The sequence below is a fragment of the Microcaecilia unicolor genome, chromosome 5 (assembly GCF_901765095.1).
Source record: "Microcaecilia unicolor chromosome 5, aMicUni1.1, whole genome shotgun sequence".
Lineage (NCBI taxonomy): Eukaryota > Metazoa > Chordata > Amphibia > Gymnophiona > Siphonopidae > Microcaecilia > Microcaecilia unicolor.
Genome location: NC_044035.1, coordinates 41,995,499 through 42,017,755, shown reverse-complemented (window position 1 = coordinate 42,017,755; position 22,257 = coordinate 41,995,499). Strand labels below are relative to the sequence as shown.

The 22,257-nt window shown below is 46.6% G+C and overlaps 1 protein-coding gene across 2 annotated transcripts in view; it reads right to left on the bottom strand.

The window, feature by feature from the left end:
• Positions 1 to 21,483, bottom strand: part of C5H10orf95 (chromosome 5 C10orf95 homolog) — a 29,018-nt gene extending 7,535 nt beyond the window's left edge. The window contains exons 1-2 of one of the 2 annotated variants that reach the window (XM_030204776.1): positions 21,444 to 21,483; positions 3,019 to 3,081 (exon numbers count right to left, since the gene is read on the bottom strand). The gene's annotated coding sequence lies outside the window, so the exon portion shown is untranslated. Of the gene's footprint in view, positions 1 to 3,018; positions 3,082 to 9,471; positions 9,692 to 21,443 lie in introns of those variants that run through there. The other variant, XM_030204775.1, reaches the window with a different exon arrangement.
• Positions 21,484 to 22,257: the final 774 nt, after the last annotated feature.

Genomic DNA, 22,257 nt, shown 5'->3' with positions numbered 1-22,257 from the left:
GTGGTGTTAGAGAATAAGAAACATCTACACAAAATAGGGAGGGTAGATGATGTGCCTAATGAGAACTAAATATTAAATAATATTAAAACTATTATTATAAATATGTGACCCCTGCGAAAAGTGCTTCTGCTGCAGGCAGAAGGTGGGAGGATTTTCTGGGGTCACTAAGACAAAGGGGGCCGGAATTGCCAGCCTGGTGGATGGACATAGGAAGGGGCCAGGAGGCAATAAAAGAGGTTCGCCACATCTGAAAAAAGATATAGTGGAATTAGAAAAGGTACAGAGAAGGGCGACGAAAATTATAAAAAGGGGATTGGATGATTTCCCTAAGAGGAAAAGCTGAAACGACTTGGGCTCTTCAGCTTGGAGAAAAGACGGCTGAGGGGAGATATGATAGTGGTATATAAAATACTGAGTGGAGTGGAAGGGGTAGACGTGAATCGCTTGTTTACTCTTTCCAAAAATACTAGGACTGGGGGGCATTCAGTGAAACTACAAAGTAGTAAATTTAAAACGAATTGGAGAAAATATTTCTTCACTCAATGTGTAATTAAACTCTGGAATTCGTTGCCAGAGGATGTAGTAAAAGCAGTTAGCTTAGCGGGGTTTAAAAAAGGTTTGGATGGCTTCCTAAGAGAAAAGTCCATAAGCCTTTATTAAAATGGACTTGGGGAAAATCCACTGCTTATTTCTGGGATAAGCAGCATAAAATATATTGTACTGTTTTGGGATCTTGCCAAGTACTTGTAACCTGGATTGGCCACTGTTGGAAACAGGAAACTGGGCTTGATGGACCTTCAGTCTGTCCCAGTATGGCAACACTTATGTACATATGTAGGTTGACTTTGGGAAAACATAGTCTTTGGTTGCCTACTCCTGCCAGGACCCAATTACTGAGGGGAACGTCTTGGAACTACAGAGGAGAAATTTGCGGTGCGCAGTGAATGAGGCCCCTGATCACAGTTTAATTTCCTGAAGCGGGGAATCTTAAGGGAAGGAGTAGCCTGGGGAAAAGGACACCTCAGGTGGGAGAAGTGAGAGCGGAGGAACCTCACTTCTGCCAGGAGTTTTACTGGTACTCAAAGGGATTCTGATCCAGGATGGGACAGAACTGTAGGGCGTATGATGATACCGATTCAAGACTGTTGGCGTGTCTGGAGATCTAGATTATGTCTGAAGCTGTTCTGTGACCATCAAATGCTCTGAACTATACATACTGAGTTGTGTTATTTTTTTTTTCATGAACTGTTTTTCCAAGTTGTTGTTCAGTAAAGAGAGTTAAAAGACTCCTGGTCATTTATGTGAACTGTGACCTGTCCCAGAAGGAAACCACTCTTCGGCCTACCAGGATTTAGCCCAGCCCTGGTCTGTGCCCAGCTTATCAGAAGCACAATCTGTTTTGTAAGCCCTGTTCCTGGGTACCTGACCTGGGGAGCTTACAATTAAAGCCAAACACTAATAGCAACGCTGCACTGTGCAAACATCTTGGCTAGAAAAGTGAAAAGGGAGGAAAAAGAAAAAGTTCAGTGCATCTTTTCCAGCAAAAAAAGGTGCCAGTACTCAAATGCCAGGCCATCCATCTTTCAGGGGTGGGGTGATCACTGAGAGACCTACCCCACAATAGCCAAGCATCCTACAACCAGCCACAGAATGGTTATAAGAGCCTGGGATCTTTCATTAGTATTTGGGGACTTTGAGTCAATTTCAGCATGTAATGGAAACGGTCCTGGTATTCAGTACCACCGAGTACTCCTGAAAAAAATAATTAATAACCCTTCTTCTCAAGCACTTGCCTTCTTCTTAAAATGTACACAGATAACATGCCAAGGGTTCACTCACCCACATGTCAGCATAGTGCCCAATTCCCTGAGCCCAAATGTAGGTGTTAGAGGACATTAGCACTGGACTAGCATCTGCATTTGTCAGTGCACCATGCTCAAAGGACCCCACTGTGGGGAATAGCAAGCACGCTGAGGGATAGCGCATCAAGCATGCAAATGCATGCTGGTGAACTAATTCCCTATTCCTCCCCAATGCTCAGCGGGCAGCATGCCAAACAAGGGTGCTCCTCCCATGGCAAACCCTATGCCAGCTTGGAGCTGGTGTTAGGGTTGTGTCAAGCCATTGGGGATGAATGGGGAGATGGGGATGGGTTGGGAATCACTTCCCCCACCCCACCGCCAAAAAATGTGAGGGCCTTGTGCAGTGGATCCCCAGACCCCCCCCCCCCCCAAAATACATAAAACCCTGGTGGTCCAGTGGGACCCCTGCCAGGATCTCCTCCGGAAGACTAGCCCCGGTGGTCTAGTAGTGGCTCCCTAACACCCTTCTACCTTGAGAAGGAGAAGGGACTAGGACTCCTTCCCTCCTCCTGCTGGGCGGTCCTCCAACTGGTGGCACTCTGCTCTGCCCAGTGCATCCTGGGATGCACTGGGTGGGGCCTAACTACCCAGTGCAATCTAGGATGCACCGGGCAGGGCAGAGCACCACTATTTTGAGGACTGCCCAGCAGGAGGAGGGAAGGTGGTCCTAACCCCTCCTTCTTCAAGGTAGGAGGGGGGTGGGGGGCCACTGTTACACTACCGGAGCTAGTCTTCCTGGTGGGGCTCCTGGCAGGGGTCCTACTGGACCATCAGGGTTTTATATATTTTCAGGGGGGGTCTGGGTGTCTACCTCACATCTTTGGGAGAGATGGGGGTCTGGAATCCACTGGACCACCAGGGCTTTTTTCCTTAGTCTGGGCATGCTTTAAGAGCTGTGCTTAACGCATAACTTTAGAATGCATGTGCCAGACACTGTCCTCCTGCGGCTCTCCCTAATGCTCAATGCTAACAACGCACCTAAATTTGCATGTCATTAGCGTTGAGCATTAGGGAGTTCCTTCACCGCACTGTTGTAGCTACTCATATACAGGAGTATCAGTTTGCCTAAAAATGAAGATATGAAAATCACTTTTAATGTGATATGTAGGGAGACTGAATCAAATAAAATAAATATGTGAAAAGAGACACTACATACCTTTCAAATGCAGTGAAGCACTATATTGGTAATAGTGAACAAAGCTTCGAAGCCAAAAACCAACTGTCAAAAATAAATGAATAATTAAAAACAGAAACTACACGAAATCTACCATTTTAAGCATAAGATTTGTAAAAGTTCAGCTAAGCCTAACATACAAAGAGTGGCCTAGTGGTTAGAGTGGTGGGCTTTGGTCCTGGGGAACTGGGTTCAATTCCCACTGCAGGCACAGGCAGCTCCTTGTGACTCTGGGCAAGTCACTTAACCCTCCATTGCCCCAGGTACAAATAAGTACCTGTATATGTAAGCCACATTGAGCCTGCCATGAGTGGGAAAGTAGTCAGTGAGGGGTGGAGCTGATAATTACTATATAAGGAAGGACAGTATTGTAAGATTTGTCCTTGGTACCCTGTGTTTAAGAATACTATACCCCCGCCAAGTGACCTGGTGAAAAGGGAGAGGGGTACCTGCTGAGCCAACCCTGATAGAAGAACAGGATCAGGGTCAATGCTGTTAATCTCCTTAGCCAACAGTGGAGCCAACCTGCAGGCTGAGACTGGGGAGTCTTGCTGCAAACCGAGCTCAAGAGTAGGACGCTGTCTGCCCAAGGCTACTGATTTCTTTCAGGGTAGATCCCTCAAAGGCTGGGACACTAATGCCGGATCCAAACCTCCAATGATAGTAATGTTACAGCGGATAAAACTGACTGGGGTGGGGTGTTATCTGGCTACAGGTCAGGCAAAACACCAAATATCCAGCTGCAGAGCTGGCAGCCAAAATGGGACTGAAAGAAAAGCATAAAAAATGAGAAAAATGCTCTGCAAGGATATGCACACAGCTGTGACGGGGCCCATTATGATATGGTGAGGATGTTAGTTTCCCATGGAATTCCTTCGGAGCATTGAGATTACATCTTTTCAGCAATAATTCAAGGTGAGTTAAACTCAGATACTCAAAGTATTTCCTCATGCCCAGAGGACTTACAATTTGATTTTGTATCTGATGCTCAGGGGATTCTGAACTTTCTATGTTTGTGCAGCGCTGTGTACGCCTTGTAGCGCTATAGAAATGCTAAATAGTAGTAGTAACTTGAATTCCTTGTCAGCCTGATGTTCTAACCACTAGGCTATTCACCTCAATCCTTCTTCCTCATGTACAACTTTCTTTAAATTAATCACCTTACTTTCTAACTCTTACTTACTCTCTTATCTATGTTATATCTTTGCTTTACCCTTCACTATCAATTAAAGTGTTCTATTACATATTGTGTTGACATTGTAAGTTGTATACGATGCCATACGTTTTATTGTTGTTTGAATATTTTTACTGCTGTAATTGCCTATTGCTCATGTTTGATCTATTCTTACTGTACACGCCTTGACTGAATTCCTTCAAAAAGGCGGTAAATAAAGCCTAATAATGAATAATAAAATCTCACGTGTTCTAAAAGCAGCAAAGACGTCTATGCTTTTTAAAAAAATAAGCACTCAAAAATGCAAGCTGATGCATGCACACAAATTTATGTATACCTCAAGATAGGTGTAAATGTGTACTTGTGGACATGTGCATTTTATAAAATACGGGTTTGCACTGCACCTCCACCCCAACTGTGCCTACATGCAGCGTGCATATACAGTAATTATGTGCGTTCTTGCTGGCATGTGTACTTATACAGACAACAAAAAAAGCATGGAGGCGACCAAACAGTAACTGTTCCAGGTAGAATGTCAGAAATTTTTTATTAATAAATGTACAGTTCCAAAAAGTAGGACCCAATCCCTACTTTTTGGAACTGTACATTTATTAATAAAAATGTACTCAGGCCATGTTTTGGCTAACAAGACTTCGTCAGGAGTCCTGTGCTACAAAACACATAGCATACCCCAAAAACATGGGGCACTATGATGTGCAAGCCACTGAGCATGAAAATGGAGCCTCATGCTGCCTCATGTACACAGTTCGACAGCATCCTGTGTAGTGGATCAAAGCAAACTATAAAAAGAACTTGGGTCCTTCTACTTTGGATTTCTACTTGATTTTTGGAATTGTACATTCATTAATAAAAATGTTCTTGACATTCTACCTTGAACAGTTCCTGTTTGGTCATCTCCACTCCAGTGGCGTAGCCAAGGGTGGGCTTGGGTGGACCCAGGCCCACCCAGTAGCAGCACACCTATGATGTGGCTGACAGAGATCCCCAAACCCCACCAGCCGAAAATTCCCAACAACTGTAGCTCCTGCATACCTTGTAAATAGCAGATCTTTGTCTGCAGCAAGCAGCGACTGATACATACTGCTCGCACTGGCCCCACAGCCTTCCCTCTGACGTATTCCCACCTATGCAGAAACAGGAAGTTGCATCAGAGGGAAAGCTGTGGGGTCAACATGAGCAGTGTGTATTAGTTGCTGCTTGCTGCCGGTGAAAATCTCCTATTTATGGAAGGGAGGGGGGATGTTTGAGAGACCATATGGCATGCAGGCGAGAGAGGGAGAGACCAAATCACTTGTGGGACAAGGCGAAGTTCTTCTGCCCACCCATCTTGGGCCCAGGCCCACCCAAAATTGGGTGTCTGGCTACGCCTCTGCTCCACTCTTTTTTTGCCGCTTGCAGTGATTTGTGGAATTGTTTGGTTTTTCTCTTTGCTTCCGGCATTTGTCCTTATACACACATATACAGCTGCATGATTTGAGAAAAGCCCCTTTTCCACGCGTAAGAGAGGTTTCACATACCGAAAAGCCTGTCTAAAATGACCTCTGGAATGCATTACTTTGGCACCATAAGTACACGTAGACGTGCGTTTTTAAAATTACACTTAAGTGCAAAAAAATAGTCCAGCACAAAACATCCATAAAAAGTCCATCTCACAGCCATTTTCAAACAGGAAAAAATGTTGGGATTTCCTGTTTGAAAATAAGTGAGAAGGACATCCTTGTGTTGAAAATGTCCAGAATGAATGGCCATTTTCCAAAATTAAACCTCCACATTATGAATGTCAAAAAACCAGGGACAAGTACATCTGTCTAACAGCATTTGTATGAAAATGGCCACACAGACATCCCTGCAAAGCAGAGGGGCAGCCTAGTGGTCAGTGAAGTGGGGTTTAATCCAGGGCACCCAGGTTCATATTCCACTGCAGCTCTGCTATTTTAAATGGTGAGCCCTCCAAACAGTGGCGTTCCTGGGGGGGGGGGGGGCGGTGGGTGTGGTCCGCCCCGGGTGCATGCCACTGGGGGGGGGGTGCCACGCGCCTGTCAGCTCCGCTCGTTCCGTGCTCCCTCTGCCCCGGAACAGGTTACTTCCTGTTCCGGGGTAGAGGGAGCATGGAACGACAAAGCCGACAGGCGCGCGGCATCCCCCCAGTAGGTAAAAATGCACCCGGGGGGGGGGGGGGGTCGCATCGGCGATCCGCCCTGGGTGTCAGCCACCCTTGGAACGCCACTGCCTCCAAAGACATGGAAATATATCCTGTACCTGACTGTACACCACCTCAATAACCCTCAGGTGTCTTTAATTTTTAGGTGTAGTAGGTATATCTCTGGATCCAGAGAGCTCACAATCCAAAGGTAAAAAAAAAAAAGAGTTGAAGTGGGATTTGAACCCCTGGTTTACAGTCCACTGCACTGACCACTAGGCCCGTAATACCTGATAGGGTCAGGGAGCCTAGTTTCCCTTTTCAGTGTCACTTTCAGGAGCGAGGGCGGGGGGGGACTGTAACCACTGAGGGATTGATAAGGGGTCGTGCCTAATCCCGTCAGTGGTCAGCTGTTCAATCAGAGCACCTTTTTGTCCCCTGGATGCGATTGAAACAAGGCTGAATAAAAAGTCCTTCGTTTTAGACGTGGATGTTTCTTCGGTTCCATTATTGCTTTTGGATATCCTAATTTTAGGCCTTCCCTAGTCCGACCCAAAACACGCCTCCTTGCTATCTGGATGCACTGAAAGTGTAGGATATCCAAATTCTGCCATTCCAAAATTGCAATTTGGAAGTTTTGGGCGGATGGACTTTTTCGGGGCGTTTTGAGACGTCCCAACTGCTTTGAAAATAAGCGGCACAGTCATGCAAACGAAGCTATCCACATTTACTCTTCTCTGTCCAGTCTAGCCTCATCACCACTCCCTGCACAACAGAAAGGAAAGTGTAGGTTTAGAGAGGGGCGTAGCTTTTTTCTTGCTGTTCTGTAGCCTACAAACTAATGCACGCATCAACCTTTTCATATATGAGCACACAAATCTGGAATGCGCTGCCGCGCAACCCAGTGGCGTTCCGAGGGGCGCTGACACCCAGGGCGGATCGCCGATGCGCCCTGCCCCCCCAGGTGCAGCGCCCCCCCCGTGCAGCGTGACCTGGGTGCACCCCGCTGGGGGGGGTGCCGCGCGCCGGTCAGCATCGTTCGTTTCCATGCTCCCTCTGCCCCGGAACAGGTTACTTCCTGTTCCGGGGCAGAGGGAGCATGGAAACGAACGACGCTGACCGGCGCGCGGCACCCCCCCAGCGGCGTGCACCCGGGGCGGACCGCCCCCACCACCCCCCCCCCCTTGGTACACCACTGGCGCAACCTAAAAACGATCTATGATCTAACCAACTTTCGCAAACTACTGAAGACCCATCTCTTTAACAGGACATACCACAAAGATTAACACATGTGAACTCCCCCACATGTATCCAAAACTGTCTTAAAATGTTCTCTTGTTATATTATTATCATGTTTTTCATTATCATGTAACCCAAAATCCTTCTGTAATACCAAACGTCTATTCTCTTCTTATTTCCACTATTCATGATGTATTGTAAGCCACATTGAGCCTGCAAAGAGGTGGGAAAATGTGGGATACAAATGCAATAAATAAATAAATAAATAAAAATAAATAACCCCTTCCCCTTGCTCCCTACATACTGCCTGAGAGGGAAAAAAGAGAGGAAGAGCTGGAGCAGAAAACAAAGGGTAGTTCTCTGCGTTGGATGTCAGGATCACTAGATTTATTGGCCCAGTGCCACCCCCAGAACTACTGTGCTCCGGGCGATTGCTTATTCTGCTTAATCGTGGAAGGGTAAGATCTGAGACCCAGGAAACAAAGAACAGGACAATCCACCTCAAGGTATACAGAACCAGTTTTCAGAGTTGTATAGAAACTAGGTAAATATAACTAGTTACTGTACTTAAGTAGAATATTTGTCACTTGTAGGTACAGGAAACATTTGTTACTTTTACTTTAATCAAAGTAATAATTTCACCAATTTTTACTACTTTTACCGCATGCTAGCATTTTTAGCAGGCACTAAATGATAGAGATGCCCATAGAAATCTGTCTAAGGGCCCCCTAGTCACTTATGATGCATGCCAATTAGTGCTAATTGGTTAACATCCAATTATCAGCGCTGATTAGCTTGTTAACTAATTAAGTTATGCACTTTGATATGGAATACGCTTCAATTTCCACATGGAAATCTTAGTGCAATATATGCAATCCCAGGGATAATGTTTACCAGTTGTGTAGCCTTGAGGGCCTGGGCCCCCCAAATTTCCTCTGGGCTCCTGGTTTTGCTGGCGTCCTGCCAGCTGAAATGTTGTCCAGTGTCGGTCTCCGGCGCCACCACATTGCCTGCCCCTCACGTCCGGCATGCTCCCCCCCACCTCAGGCTCTGGCCCCCTCCCACTGTGAAGTCTGGCTACGCCCCTGATGTGTACAGAGCTGTGTATGTCTAGTAGCGCTATAGAAATAAGTAATAGTAGTAGTAATGTGCCTTCTGAAACCCGTGCATGGGTTCTAAACCCAGCCACCAGGTGCTGCCCTTGTTAATGACTGTGATTCCCACTCTCTTCCCCAGGTGCAGAAGAAACCCTACCTGGGACTTTCTACTCCACCTAACATTGCACTTGCCACTGAGCTGCTGGGCTCAGGGGCATAGCTAGGTGGGGCCACGGGGGCATGGGCCCCCACAGATTTAGTCCTGGCACCCTCTACTTTTGATCCCCCCCCCCCCGCCATTTTCGACCCGCTGCCGCCACCAGGTACCTTTGCTGGCGGGGGTCCCCAACCCCTGCCAGCCTTAGTCTTCTTCAGCGCCGGTCTCCGGCACGTTCGCTGATCTGTGCTGTGAGTCCTGACGTCAGGAGGACTCACAGCACAGATCAGCGAACGCACTGGAGACCGGCGCTTGAAAAGACTAAGGCTGGCAGGGGTTGGGGATCCACGTCAGCAAAGGTACCTGGCGGCAGTGATCGATAGTGGCGGGGGAGGGTCATCGTTGGCAGGTCGAAAGTGGCGGGAGCGGGTCGGCGAGGGTCGGCGGCTGGGGGAAGTGGGCTAAAATGTGCCCCCTCACCTTGGGCTCTAGACCCCCCCTCCCGCCAAGGTCTGGCTATGCCCCTGCCCCAGCAGTGAAATCAAACATTAAACACTACTTTATACAAAAGAAAGGGAGTAGAAATAAATCACAAAGAAGCAATTACCTTTCTCTCGTCACATTAAATGCATTTGCTTTGTTCTCTTAGATCAGATTTCAAGCCTCGATGTCCTTTTTTTTTTTTTGTGCCGCTTTCAGCAGAGGAATCTGCCTTGATTAACAAGAGTAATAAAACAGAACAGTTTCTTGTACAAAGTTTTGGACTTCGGTAAGTTTGCTTTGTCTTTTCTGGAGTTCTCTGCAACGAGGTCTTAGTCTAGCACCAACTTCTCCATAAAGCAGTGAAATGTCTGTGTGTCTAGAAACCATTTCAAACCAACCCCCGACTCCTCCCCTAATCTGCTCTTATTGACCTCAATTGCTTCAAGTACATCCAGGGAGAAACGGTAACCAGGCAAAGAGAAACAGATAGGAAACGAAGCAGTGTGGACAAAGGTAACGGAAGAAAGAGGGAAGGGTGCAATCAGCCTTACAACAACAGCTCAGGGCTGACGCATCGGATCTTGAATCAGTTGGAAAGAGAAACTATTGTCCTCATGCTTGTGATTTAGAGCACAATGTTTGTTCTGAACCAGAGAGGGTTTACCTAACACAAAAGGCTTTAAGCCGAGAGGGACTAACATAGGCAGCCGAGACCCCTCAGGCTTATCGGGGATTTGTGATAACGAAATAATAACAGGACTGGCAGTATTTCATAACATGGCACAACTTGGCCGCAGCTTTATTTGAAATACAAACACCATTCCACTGGGTATACCCAAGCCAATCAAACCTTCCGGCTTACTAGCCAACCCAGTCCGCCGCCATTAGCAAGACTGGCCAATCATATACAGAGCTGCCCGCCGCACAGCAAGGGAGCTCAACCGTAAGCGCAGCTGTCCCAGCTGCCTAGCTTACTCCCTCAGGCTTGGGTACCCCGCCACCAGCCCGGGGTAGCAAGGCTTGCCCCGGGCCACCCCGCTCTAACCCGACCCCGAACTGATCGCATGGCACCCCATCTAACCAAATGCACCGGAGATTCCCGACCCAATGACCCCCCATGCCTGGCTGCTCCTTTTTCATGTACTTACTGCGAGTCCCCCGGACCGTGTGACGATGCCTCGCTCCGAATATAAGGACCGGACAGGCTCGAGACTCCGCGTGGCGATCGGCTGGGCACGAGCCCGCGTTCGTGGGTGCACGTCGGAGACAATATGGGCTGCTTCCCTCACGTCCTGGCGTCCCACGCTGTAGTCGGGTACGAGCTCCAATGAAATTGTGCACCGATCCTGCTGGGAATCACTGTGTGCTGCTGGCTGATGCCCAGACGCCCGAAGAGGACATCTAGGCTCCGCCCTGGGGTTATAAACCCCCTTTGTCTCCCCACCCACCTCAGCGGAGTGCTTCTGCGTGGCGGGAAAATTCCCTACCATTCCCAGCTCGCACCCCACTGGCACTTGTGCGCATACCCATCGGGGCAAGGCGCCATGTTAGTGGCAGCTCCGTGCACCCAGGGGGCACTAAGCCTTGGTTAACATTCTTCCCATCAGGCATATATAGACAAAGAGAAACATTTAAAACGCCTATAGGGGCTTTACAAAGGTGCGGCAAAAAGTGTCCTTACGTGGGTCTTTCCCCCGCACTAAGGGGTCCTTTTACAAAACTGCACTAGCATTTTAGCCCACACGCTAAACGCTAGAGATGCCCATAGTGGGTGTCTCTGACGTTTACCACGTGCTTATTTGTAAAAGGATCCCTAAGGCTACTTTATGCCACAGCTGGAAAATGTCCAATTTTGTGTTTTCTAATTTAATGGCCATGCGCTAATGTTGCCATTACTGAGTGTCCATCAGTGGCATAGCCACAGGTGGGCCGGGGCCCACCCACTTAGGGCTCAGGCCCACCCAACAGCAGCACACATTTAATGGTAGCTGGTGGGGATCCCAAGCTCCGCCAGCTGATGGTGCTGAAAACATTGCTCTCCACTTCAGAAGTCTGAGCTTCCTAAGTTTTCAGCGCATGCCTGCTGCAGGCTGCCAAGGTAGAGAGCAGTGTTTTCCTGCCAGCTGAGATATTTTTTTAAGTTGGTGGGGGGGGGGGGGGGGGGGAGAACACTTGTGCCCACCCACTCCTTGTCTAGGCCCACCCAAAATCTGCTGTCTGGCTATGCCCCTGGACTGTCCGTTAACAAAAATTAGTGCGTAAGCACTTACACCTATTTTGTGGATGGTAAGGGCTCACGTGGTAATCCTGCGCTAATCAACACATGGCAATGCCAACACACTGATTAGCACAGAATTGCCCACTCTCTCCCCCGCCCCAGACATGTCCCCTCAGCTAAAATATAAAAAATATTTGTTTAGCTTGTGCACATGTGCAACTTACTGCGGGATGCCTCAGCGTGCTGCACGGTACGCCATGTTAAGTTGCGGTAAGCACACATTAGTGTTACCACTGCTTGGTAAATGGGCCGTAGTATCTTATCAGTTCCTTTCAGGCTCTTTGCTTTCTGCAAGCTTCCAAGGACTTACTGTTGGCGGTGTCTCTATCCCAGATGGGCACTCTGATACCCATCTCCAGGGCTCTCCAAGCCTTTTTTGGTTTTAGTATCCACTTCAGTTGGTTCCTTCCCTTAAAGGGAACTCTGGTGGATGAAGTCTCTGCTGGATGAAGTTCTTTATCCTAGACCTAGTAGATCCTTGGGGGCTATCCTTTTATCCCCTTCTATTCCACAGGGCTGGCTCATCTAATTTTTCTCTCCTTCTCTGTGGAAGGCTGTGCTGGGAGCAGGGCCACCCCAACCATTAGGCAAGACTAGGCAGTTGCCTAGAGCAGCAGCTTCTAGGAGGCAACAAGAAACAGGTGTAGTCAAAGCAAAACAGTAAGTTTTGACAGCCACACAAACTCAAAGAACTATCAACACCTACTTTATCCATAAAGCAAAGTTTAATATTTAAAAACATGCCCAATGATGTGTTTTTTATAGAATTATTGTAGAGTGATCTTGATTGTAGAGTTTAGAAATCTCCTGGGATAAGATGGTATCTGCAAGATAAACAGGCTTCTGAGCTCTTTCTGAGAAGCATTGTTCGAGAGACTATGGGGGAAAAGGAAAGGGAAAATTCAAACCTACCCCTCGATGTCTGAACCCTTATCCCAGATGGTCCTGTCGGCGCTCAAAGATTGTGGGTTCAGACCCTCAAGAATTGATTCAGATGCTATGGGTGTCTCCGGAGATTCAGCAGAGCAGAGTTTGGAAGGGGCATTGTTTAGCCCCCTGCTTCGATCTACTCCCCCGCAACCCAGAGGTGGTAGTGCCGGTGGCAGCAGTGTGCACCCACGGCTGGAGAGCCAGAAAATAGTGTCCTCCCCTGTTGGGAATGGTGGGAGTAGTGCTCAGGATTTTGCTGTTCTTTCTCCTGAAGTGGTGGTTCCAACTTAGTCTCCCTAAATATTGCGAGGATTGGTGAGACCAGTGGTAATGAGTATGGAAACAATCTGGGAAGCTCCACAGGGCCTGGATAATTCTATGCAAGTATTCTTCACAGTTCTGTACAAAGTTGGACGAGATTGACTCACAGATTGCGTCTCGGACTCTGACAGAGTTTGTTGTATGCCCCCAGATTAGAGCAGGCAGAGAAGCAAATGGCTGAATTGAAGACATTTGATATGATGCAGGTTAAAGAAAGCAAATCGATTCATCAAAGATTGGAGTATTTGGAAAACCAGGCTAGGAAGATCAATTTAAGGTTCCGTTAGTGTCTACTGTAGACATGGTTAAGAGATATTTGAGAGAAGTTCTGGGATTTTCAACTGACAATTTTGTTTCCCTTTTCTAGAGCCACATATTTATCTTTGCCCTCTGGTGACATATCTGGAACTGCTGGTAGGATGCAGTAGAATGAAGAGGCCAGTAGCAGAAAAAAAAAAAACTTGCTTCCACATTGTTCTAGATTTCTACCAATAGTAGGAAATGCTGATTTCGCATCAGGTTTATCCAATTCCCAATATGAACATTGGAGATGAAGAGGTTTGACTGTGTTGTCTCATCTTGTGGAGGAGGATGAAGTAAACCATATACCTTTTATGAGACAATTCTAAATCTTTATAGTTTACAGAGTAATGATTAATTTGTGTATCGCCAACTCCACCACTATGCGTACTCTTTAACTCTGAAGTATGGACCTAGCATTGAAGAATCTACTTTTTGAAGAGAAATGGCCCCTTCCAGTAGTTTAGAAGAGCCTGATTGGCAGATATTATGAAGGGATTAAGAAAACAATAGGAATGTCTCCATTTCATCATGTAGTGGAGAAATGGGTTCGGGATTTTGGCACTTATACTACTGAGGACCTTTAAAGTAGCTTATGGGTTGGTCCTATTTTAGCAGAGAGTGCCCAACTTCGTGAACTCTGTTATAAGTTTCTCTTATTGATATATATAGATCCTTCCAGAGCAAAAAATGTGGGTTATCCCACTGTTGGAAAGTGCGTCTCTTGGTGGGGAGTTTCGTCTCCTGCTGTCTTTTGGCTTTCACTTTCACATCTGTTGTTTGTCGTTGGAGATGCCGAAGATTGAATGGACCGCTGTGCCGGTTGTCATGGGGGCTGCAGTGGACGGTTGGAGGGCGGATTACAGCTTCATCACCACCATGCAGGGTCGGCATGGTCTGTCCAGACGAGTCACCTCACTTCCTGTCCTCGAAGGCAAGCTTTCTCTCAACTAGTCTCGACGGTTCTGCCACGGCTCTCCATTGTAGACTGTCTTGTTGAAAACAATTCAGCTACTCATAATCATCTCAGCTTCAGGAATCTACCTCAGTCCAGCCTATCTCGGATAGCCTACTCCTCGGATTCATCATAACAGTCCTTCCTAATATCTTCATGGACCATTTTAGACCCTCTTGCCCTTTCCCTCTTTTCTACTTCCCTTGTTCCTTCTATCCTATCTCATTCATTGTAAATGTTTAACAACTGATCTGGCGACAGCCTATCATTACATTGTAAGCCACTTTGAGCCTGCACACCTGTGGAAAAAAGTGGGATATAAATGTGCTAAAATAAATAATAAATAAATAAATAATGGATCTTGTTCTAAATATAAGGCACTGGAGGGCACCTCGAAACACTGTATTTGGGATTGTCCAATGATACAAGGCTTTTGGAAAACTATATGACTAAACCTTTACAGTTATGCATCAACAAAGTTTATTGGATATAACAGATGATATTGTCCAAGCCATTCGTGTATCCTTATTTCTCCCTAAAGCCTGCCTAATAACCAAGCATTGCATTTTCTTGCAGTGGATAAAAGACTCTCCCCCAACTCTATGGCAATGGCGTATTCAAATGCATGAACTATTGTACATTGAGAGAATATGGCAAGTTGATATTCCAAGAAATATGTTTTGAAGTTCTGGGATCCATACTTGAATACCTTATCGATGCAGGTGTGCTGCTCTTCAATATTAAATGAACTGGAGATATGAGTATTGCTAATTCTTTTGAAATGTATTTATTTATGAAATTTATACCCCACATTTTCCCAGGATCTTCACTGGTCTTCTGAAGAGGAGTGTTTCTATTTTGATTGGGGATCAGGTGGGATAGGGAGGGATTCATAGTTAAAAAAGTGAAGTCACTTCCTGTTTGATATATGCTACATTTCTGTACTGTTTGATTTGCTGGAAATCTACATAGTAAATGAAATGACAGCAGATAAAGACCTGAATGGTCCATCCAGTCTTCCCAACAAGATAAACTCATTTTACATGGTATGTGATACTTTATATGTATACCCGAGTTCAATTTGTCCTTGCCTTTTTCAGGGCATAGACCGTAAAAGTCTGCCCAGCACTGTTCTTGTATTAAAAGTTCTGAAGCTAGTATCGAAGCCCCTTAAAATGTACACTCCAGCCCATCCATATCTACTCAGTTACGATCAGGACGTAGACCGTAGAAGTCTGCCCAGCACCGGTTTTGCTTCCCAATTACCGGCATTGCCACCCAATCTCTGCTAACATTCCGTAGATCCATTCCTTCTAAACGGGATTCCTTTGTGTTTATCCCAGCCATGTTTGAATTCCATTACAGTTTTCATCTCTCTCCCCCCCCCCCCCCCCCCGCGGGAGGGCATTCCATGTATCCACCACCCTTTCCGTTAAAAAATACTTCCTGACATTACTCCTGAGTCTGCCCCCCTTACCTTTGTATCTGACTTAATTTTCTATTACCAGTCAGTGGCCATTTCTGGCTGGTTAAATTGTTTTGAATATCGACCCCCAATAAGTCAAAAGAGAAATTACCAATACAAAGTGGTTGCTTTACAGTCTCTTTACAGAGAGAAGCTGAACGGGAAAATAGTCTTTGATAAAGCCACTAGAGGCTGCTCAAAGACAATAGACATGCTTCCTGTAGGTTTGTGTATTCTCCAAACATGAGCAGGATATGTAGTCCTCACACATGGGTGACCTAATTTGGCTTAGCCAGGGCTGGAGAAATATAAACAAAATTGTAAGAGTGGTGCACTGTGTGAGGCCACATCCGTTCCAGTTTTTTCATTTATCAGTTTCAAAATGTTAACTTCAAATGTCATTTCTGTACTGGTTTGGCTCAGTTTCACATCTTTGCCTCTTAGAAACTCCTTAGTAAGAAGTTTTCGGTGATCTTTGAAGTTTTCATGATTGTTGATATTGTTGCACTCTGCACCAGCATTGGTGCATTGAGTAGCATAGACCCTTTTATAAGTACATAAGTAATGCCACACTGGGAAAAGACCAAGGGTCCATCGAGCCCAGCATCCTGTCCACGACAGCGGCCAATCCAGGCCCAGGACACCTGGCAAGCTTCCCAAACATCAGCTATTTTTTGCACTAGTTGTGACACAAGTCAAAAGATGACACATAGAGGGGCATTTTCGAAAGGTCGTCCAAGTCTGATTTAGGACGTCCTCACAAAGTCGTCCAAAATCAGGTAGGTATATTCAAAAAATAGTATGGATGTCTTTAGACATTCCAAAATTGCAGTGCGAAATGTCCATATCAGGGACATCCAAAGTGTAGTAAACGCAGAACTGTAGAAGGACGTCCATCTTACAGAACCACCGTCCTTTAGCAGTTCTGCAAGAAACACGTCCTTTTTACTGTACTTTGCACTATGAATGTTCCCGTACCTGGATGTTCCGCAACTACATTCACTGTACTTGTGGAACATCCAGGTACTAGAAATATAAGAGGTTTGCACACTTGATAATGATCCATATAAGGAAGGCTCCACACGTATGAACATGTACTCATCCGTATAAGGCCCTGCATTCATGACGACAGTCCATGCACGTCATGGACGTCCATGTGTGATGGTCGTCTACATGCGGACCCATCCTATATATGGGCCAGGATGTCCTCGTGCTGACCCGGATGTCCATGTGTTGACCCTTCCATATATGGGATGGTCGTCCATATATGGAACTGTGCATGTAAGGATGCCCATCACGTATGGACGTCCATATAAGCGATGTACGTTTTACAACGGTTATTCAGTGAGAAAACATGTCTCTGAGAAGAGAGCCTAACTTCAGCGATGCTGAAAGTTTGTGCTTAGTGCGCCTTTGCCTGAGGCACCGTCGCACTCTTTTTATGCACCACCACCACCTGCCCCCCAGGACTGTCTCTATTCAAGCCTGGACTCAAATAAGAGACAGGTTGGAAAGGTAAGTGTTTGTTTCCCCCCATCCCCCCCCCCCCGGTCCTGGGCTTTCAGGTCCCCCTCCTGTAGCTACACATATAAGAGCTCCCTCAGCAATGTAAGCACTAACTGTAGCCTGCATTCAAGGGTAATCAGTGATATGTGCACATGCACATTCATTAATAGAATCTATGTACTAGAAAGGAAAAACATTCCCACATCCCTACAATACTGCACACAAACGGTACTCTCTGTCCTCATGTCCATCTGAATGACATCACCTGTACCAATGTAATGTTCCCCCCCCCCCCCCCAATTTGTCTCCAATTTGACTTCCAAATGAATTTGTGTGCTGAAGGCAAGACGGACCATCCCCTGACTCCTGGGCAAAGATGCACTAAAGTCGTCATTAGAGCCGTTCCGTACCGAATTCCATAGCGAATCGGTAGGGAACGGCTATGCATCAAGGAAAGGGAATGCAAATGAGCTACTCGTTGTAGCTCACTTGCATTCTCTATTTCTTCTTAAAACAGTCGGAGAATCGGCCGGTCAAGCATGCGCAGAGCAGCAAAGCGTTATGCTGGCTGCTCTGCGCATGCCAAATACGCCTCCCTGTGCCGCCTGAAGATGCCGTGCCACTCAACCCCCCCCCCCCCCGCCGCAATAATAAAAACAAAAGTGCAGTTGAGGCCGGCCACCGAGAAAAGGCGTCCGTTTTCGCCGTCATTCACCTCCGCAATAATGAAGAACGTCTTTTTTGGCCGTGCTTCACTCAGCTGAGAGACCTGGAAGTCTCTGAGCCAATCACAGTGTGTTTAGCTCGGCTAAAGGTGCTGTGATTGGCTCAGAGACTTCCTGGTCTCTCAGCTGTGAAGCACTGCCAAAAAAGACGTTTTTATTATTAAAAAGGGGGGGGATGGCCGGCCATAAAAAAAAAACAAAACGTCCATTTTGGCCCCTTGCAATAATAAAAACGTCTTTTCTGGCAGTGCTTCACTCAGCTCAGATACCAGGAAGTCTCTGAGCCAATTACAGCGCCTTTAGCCAAGCTAAACGCGCTGTGATTGGCTCAGAGACTTCCAGGTCTCTCAGCTGAGTGAAGTACGTCCAAAAAAGATGTTCTTTATTATTGCGGAGATGAATGATGGTGAAAACGGACGCCTTTTCTCGGTGGCCGGCCTCAACTGCACTTTTTTTTATTATTGCGGCGGGGTGCGGAATGATTTTTATAGTGGTTTTTCATCAGTTTTCGATCCCGCGCAGCCCCAATGAGAGGTACAGACCTCTCGTTAGAGTTTCCAGCGTTAAGGCAATCGGAAAAGCTTAGTGCATCTCATTACAATAGGGTTTCTAATTTGCTCATCTGCATTCCGTTTTCGTTAGCTGCTACCGTCGTCGTAAAATGGCTTTTAGTGCATGCCAGGGTTTACTACTTGTTCGTTAATGGCTCGTTATTGGCTCGTTAGGTTTAGTGCATCTGGCCCCTGGTGTACAAACTTGTACCTTGCAGAAGATTTGGCATTCGGAGGGACCTCGAGTCCCTGAGGTGCAGGTTCTACAGGATAAAACGTGAGAGCCATGACATAATAAGAACAGTGCGATGGCGCCTCAGGGCTCGACATAAGTATTATAAACATGGCACCTGTACTCATTTGTAACTGTATTTAATAATGCAAATGTCATGTACAATATCAGTTTCCATGTGGCTAATAGGCAACTAGTAAGTCATAACACCTCTGTCCCAGATCAAGGCCTGAGGTTGCAGTTACCCTCCCATGAGTATGGCTGCAAATTCCAATTAACCTCCTCTGAGATGAATGAGATGACATGCCTCACTTCTGTATCCCGCTTTCTGGGGTGGATACTGTTTCATGGGATTCCTGCCTGAGGTCCTACTCTTAGTGGATGGCAATGCCTCATATTAAAGTAATGTGCTCACCCCCCCCCAAAAAAAAAAAAAAAAAAACTGGTCATCAAACCATAGTCCAAACAAAAAAAACAGCACCACGGGCCTTTAAAAATGGAACACAGTTCTTTAATGAATGAGCCTTGACAAAAAGACCCGACACGGGCCGTGTTTCAGTGATTAGCACCTGCGTCAGGGGTCACAGTGATGATGTGGAAAACTTGGGGAATAACTCAAATATATTCCACTACAATATATTATTCCTTACCCCACGTCTCATATAGTAAAAGCTACAAAGCACCAAGGCACTTTCACTTTCTGTATCCGTGTCGGGTCTTTTTGTCAAGGCTCATTCATTAAAGAACTGTGTTCCATTTTTAAAGGCCCGTGGTGCTGTTTTTTTGTTTGGACTTTAGTTTGTACTTCGTTCCCTCTCTTTTGTTACATCCAACCATAGTCACAATTCAAAATGCAAACATTCAGCTGACCAATGAGTGTGGTGTGCCAACACATCCTGTGTACTCTGCGTCAGACCAGCTTCCAGGGTTCCATGTCATGTCATCTCATGCAACTCACACCCCATGGGTATAGCCCAGGGCTCACCACACCTTTCCCATCCCCCGCCTCAGGCCAGCCAGCTACTGCACTATGCAAGCCATGCTGGATGTGCTGATCTCAATGACAATCCTTTTACATACACAGGGTGACAGCAGGAGGAGGAGAAGGACCAATGGGCAGATATGCCTCCTCTGGAGGGGGAGAAGGAGGAGGAGCACCCACCAGCCCCACAACACCACCACCAGCCCCAGCAGCACCTAGAGACAACAGTGCTGTAGTCAACCAGTTGCTGCTGGAGGTGGCAGCACTGCAGCAGTCTGTCAAGCAAAGGCAGGACACACACAGCCAGCTGGTGCTGCTACTCATTGAGCTGCTAAGAAGGGTCTTGGAGGGACAGCATTGATGGGACTTTAAAATTTGTTGTAAATAGTATTTTTGTTTTAAATACATTATAATGTTACTACTACTACTACTATTTAGCATTTCTATAGCGCTACAAAGCATACGCAGCGCTGCACAAACATAGAAGAAAGACAGTCCCTGCTCAAAGAGCTTACAATCTAATAGACAAAAAATAAATAAAGTAAGCAAATCAAATCAATTAATGTGAACGGGAAGGAAGAGAGGAGGGTAGGTGGAGGCGAGTGGTTACAAGTCTAGATTTAAAGGTGGCCAAGGATGGGGCAAGACGTAGGGGCTCAGGAAGTTTATTCCAGGCGTAGGGTGCAGCGAGACAGAAGGCGCGAAGTCTGGAGTTGGCAGTAGTGGAGAAGGGAACAGATAAGAAGGATTTATCCATGGAGCGGAGTGCACGGGAAGGGGTGTAGGGAAGGACGAGTGTGGAGAGATACTGGGGAGCAGCAGAGTGAATACATTTATAGGTTAGTAGAAGAAGTTTGAACAGGATGCAAAAACGGATAGGGAGCCAGTGAAGGGTCTTGAGGAGAGGGGTAGTATGAGTAAAGCGACTTTTTCTACTACCAGGGTCTGTGTCTGTACTTTGTGCACTACATATATGGTATTATCAAATGCTGGGGTTGATGTGAAAGGAGTCAGCAAGCTGGGTTGCATTGACAGGTCAACTGTGACAGAGAAACTTTGGTACATATGTGTCATAAGTGTGGCCATACAGTAGGCCTTCTGTTCCAACTGCATGACTGTATGGTAAGGGAGGGAGGCATTTCTGTTGAGGAACAGAAATACCCATCCAGTCTCTCCCCCCTTGCCATAGAGCCCCACAGCACAGAGTTGTGTAAATAATAGGTATGTTGTCCAGCACCAGTGATCTGCCAAGTACAAACTTGCAGATAACCATAGGTAGTGCCTAGACGATGTTTGCTCTCTGATCAGCAGACACCCTTACCCACAACCAAACCACATTGGTGAGGGCCAGGAAGGAACTACAATCAGCTGGGTCATTTTTTCACATTGAATGTATCAGCAATGGTATATAGTGCTGGGAGAAAAAGGGAAAACAACAGTAAAAGCATTAGATGGACGTTTACTTCATCACAATTGCAATATAATACATCAGGTACAGAAGGGCACAGGCTAGAGGAATTATATAGGCACCGGTCTGTAGCCACCTGCAGGTAATTTAGAATAGGAACTGTAACCAGAACCCCTGTCCCTCACCATGACTTAAGGGTTCAAGGCCATGGTAGGCACGCACCTGTGGCCACCTAGAAAATGGTTTGCAGGATAGAATTTAGAAATGTTGTTGTTGTTCCATAACTATGAAGGATTCTAGGACTGTGTTCAATAATATGGAAAAGACATTCAGTGTATATATGCTTTCCCCCCCCCCCCCCCCAGCAACCTTGAGAATAGGTGGGCACTTCATAAAATGGGACTGGGTGTCACGTCTGTGGCTGTGACCTCTCTCAGACTCACCTTATTTCCGGCGGTCAGCTTCTGAGCTGGCTCCTGTCTGTTCTTCCTGAGTTAGTTCTGTCTCTGTCTCTGTGTGCTGGCTGCATTGGATTGTCTGTGTGCTGTTTCCCGTTCCAGACTTCAGCCCAGTCCAGTCCGGATCTTCCAGCCTGCCAGACTTGCTTGGCTTGTTTGAGCCTGCACAGCACCCGTAGCTACCTGGTGATTGCTGCAGCTGAATCTCAGCTGCTGCTGGGCTTATTAGCCATTTGGAAACTCTCTGCTTTGCCTTGGCGTCGCCTAAGGCCCTGGTATGTTGGGGTGCTGGTGCACTTCTGCCTAGCCCAGTTTCTAGTCTGCAATTCTTGCCTGATTCTAGTTTAGTCTTTGTGTAGCTTTGTGTTCTGTATTGCTTGTTTACTGTATTGTTTGTTTCCCAGTCTTGTTTCTTGTTTGTATGTCTTTGTCTAGTTTTTGGTTGCCTGCGTTTCTTGTTCAGTGGCTGCCTGGCAGCTTTTAGGCCTGTCCCTTATCTATCAGTGTTTGTTCCCTGTTTCAGTGGCTGCTTGCAGCTTTCAGTTCAGTCCCTTGTCTGTCTGAGAGTCCTAGTCTAGTATTCTGCCTAGCCTCCCTGTGTGTTCTGGTCCCTGTGTGTATCCTGCTGGTATCCTGTTCCGGCCCTGTACAGCAAGTCCTGCCGGCCACCTGCACCCAGGGGCTCAACTCCTGGGGAAGGGTGGCTAAGTGCAGGTGAAGTCTAGCTGTCCCTGTCAGAGTTCTGTCTTAGTCCTGTGTGGGTGGTTTTGCCTGCCACTGCCACTCCTTGGGAAGTGGT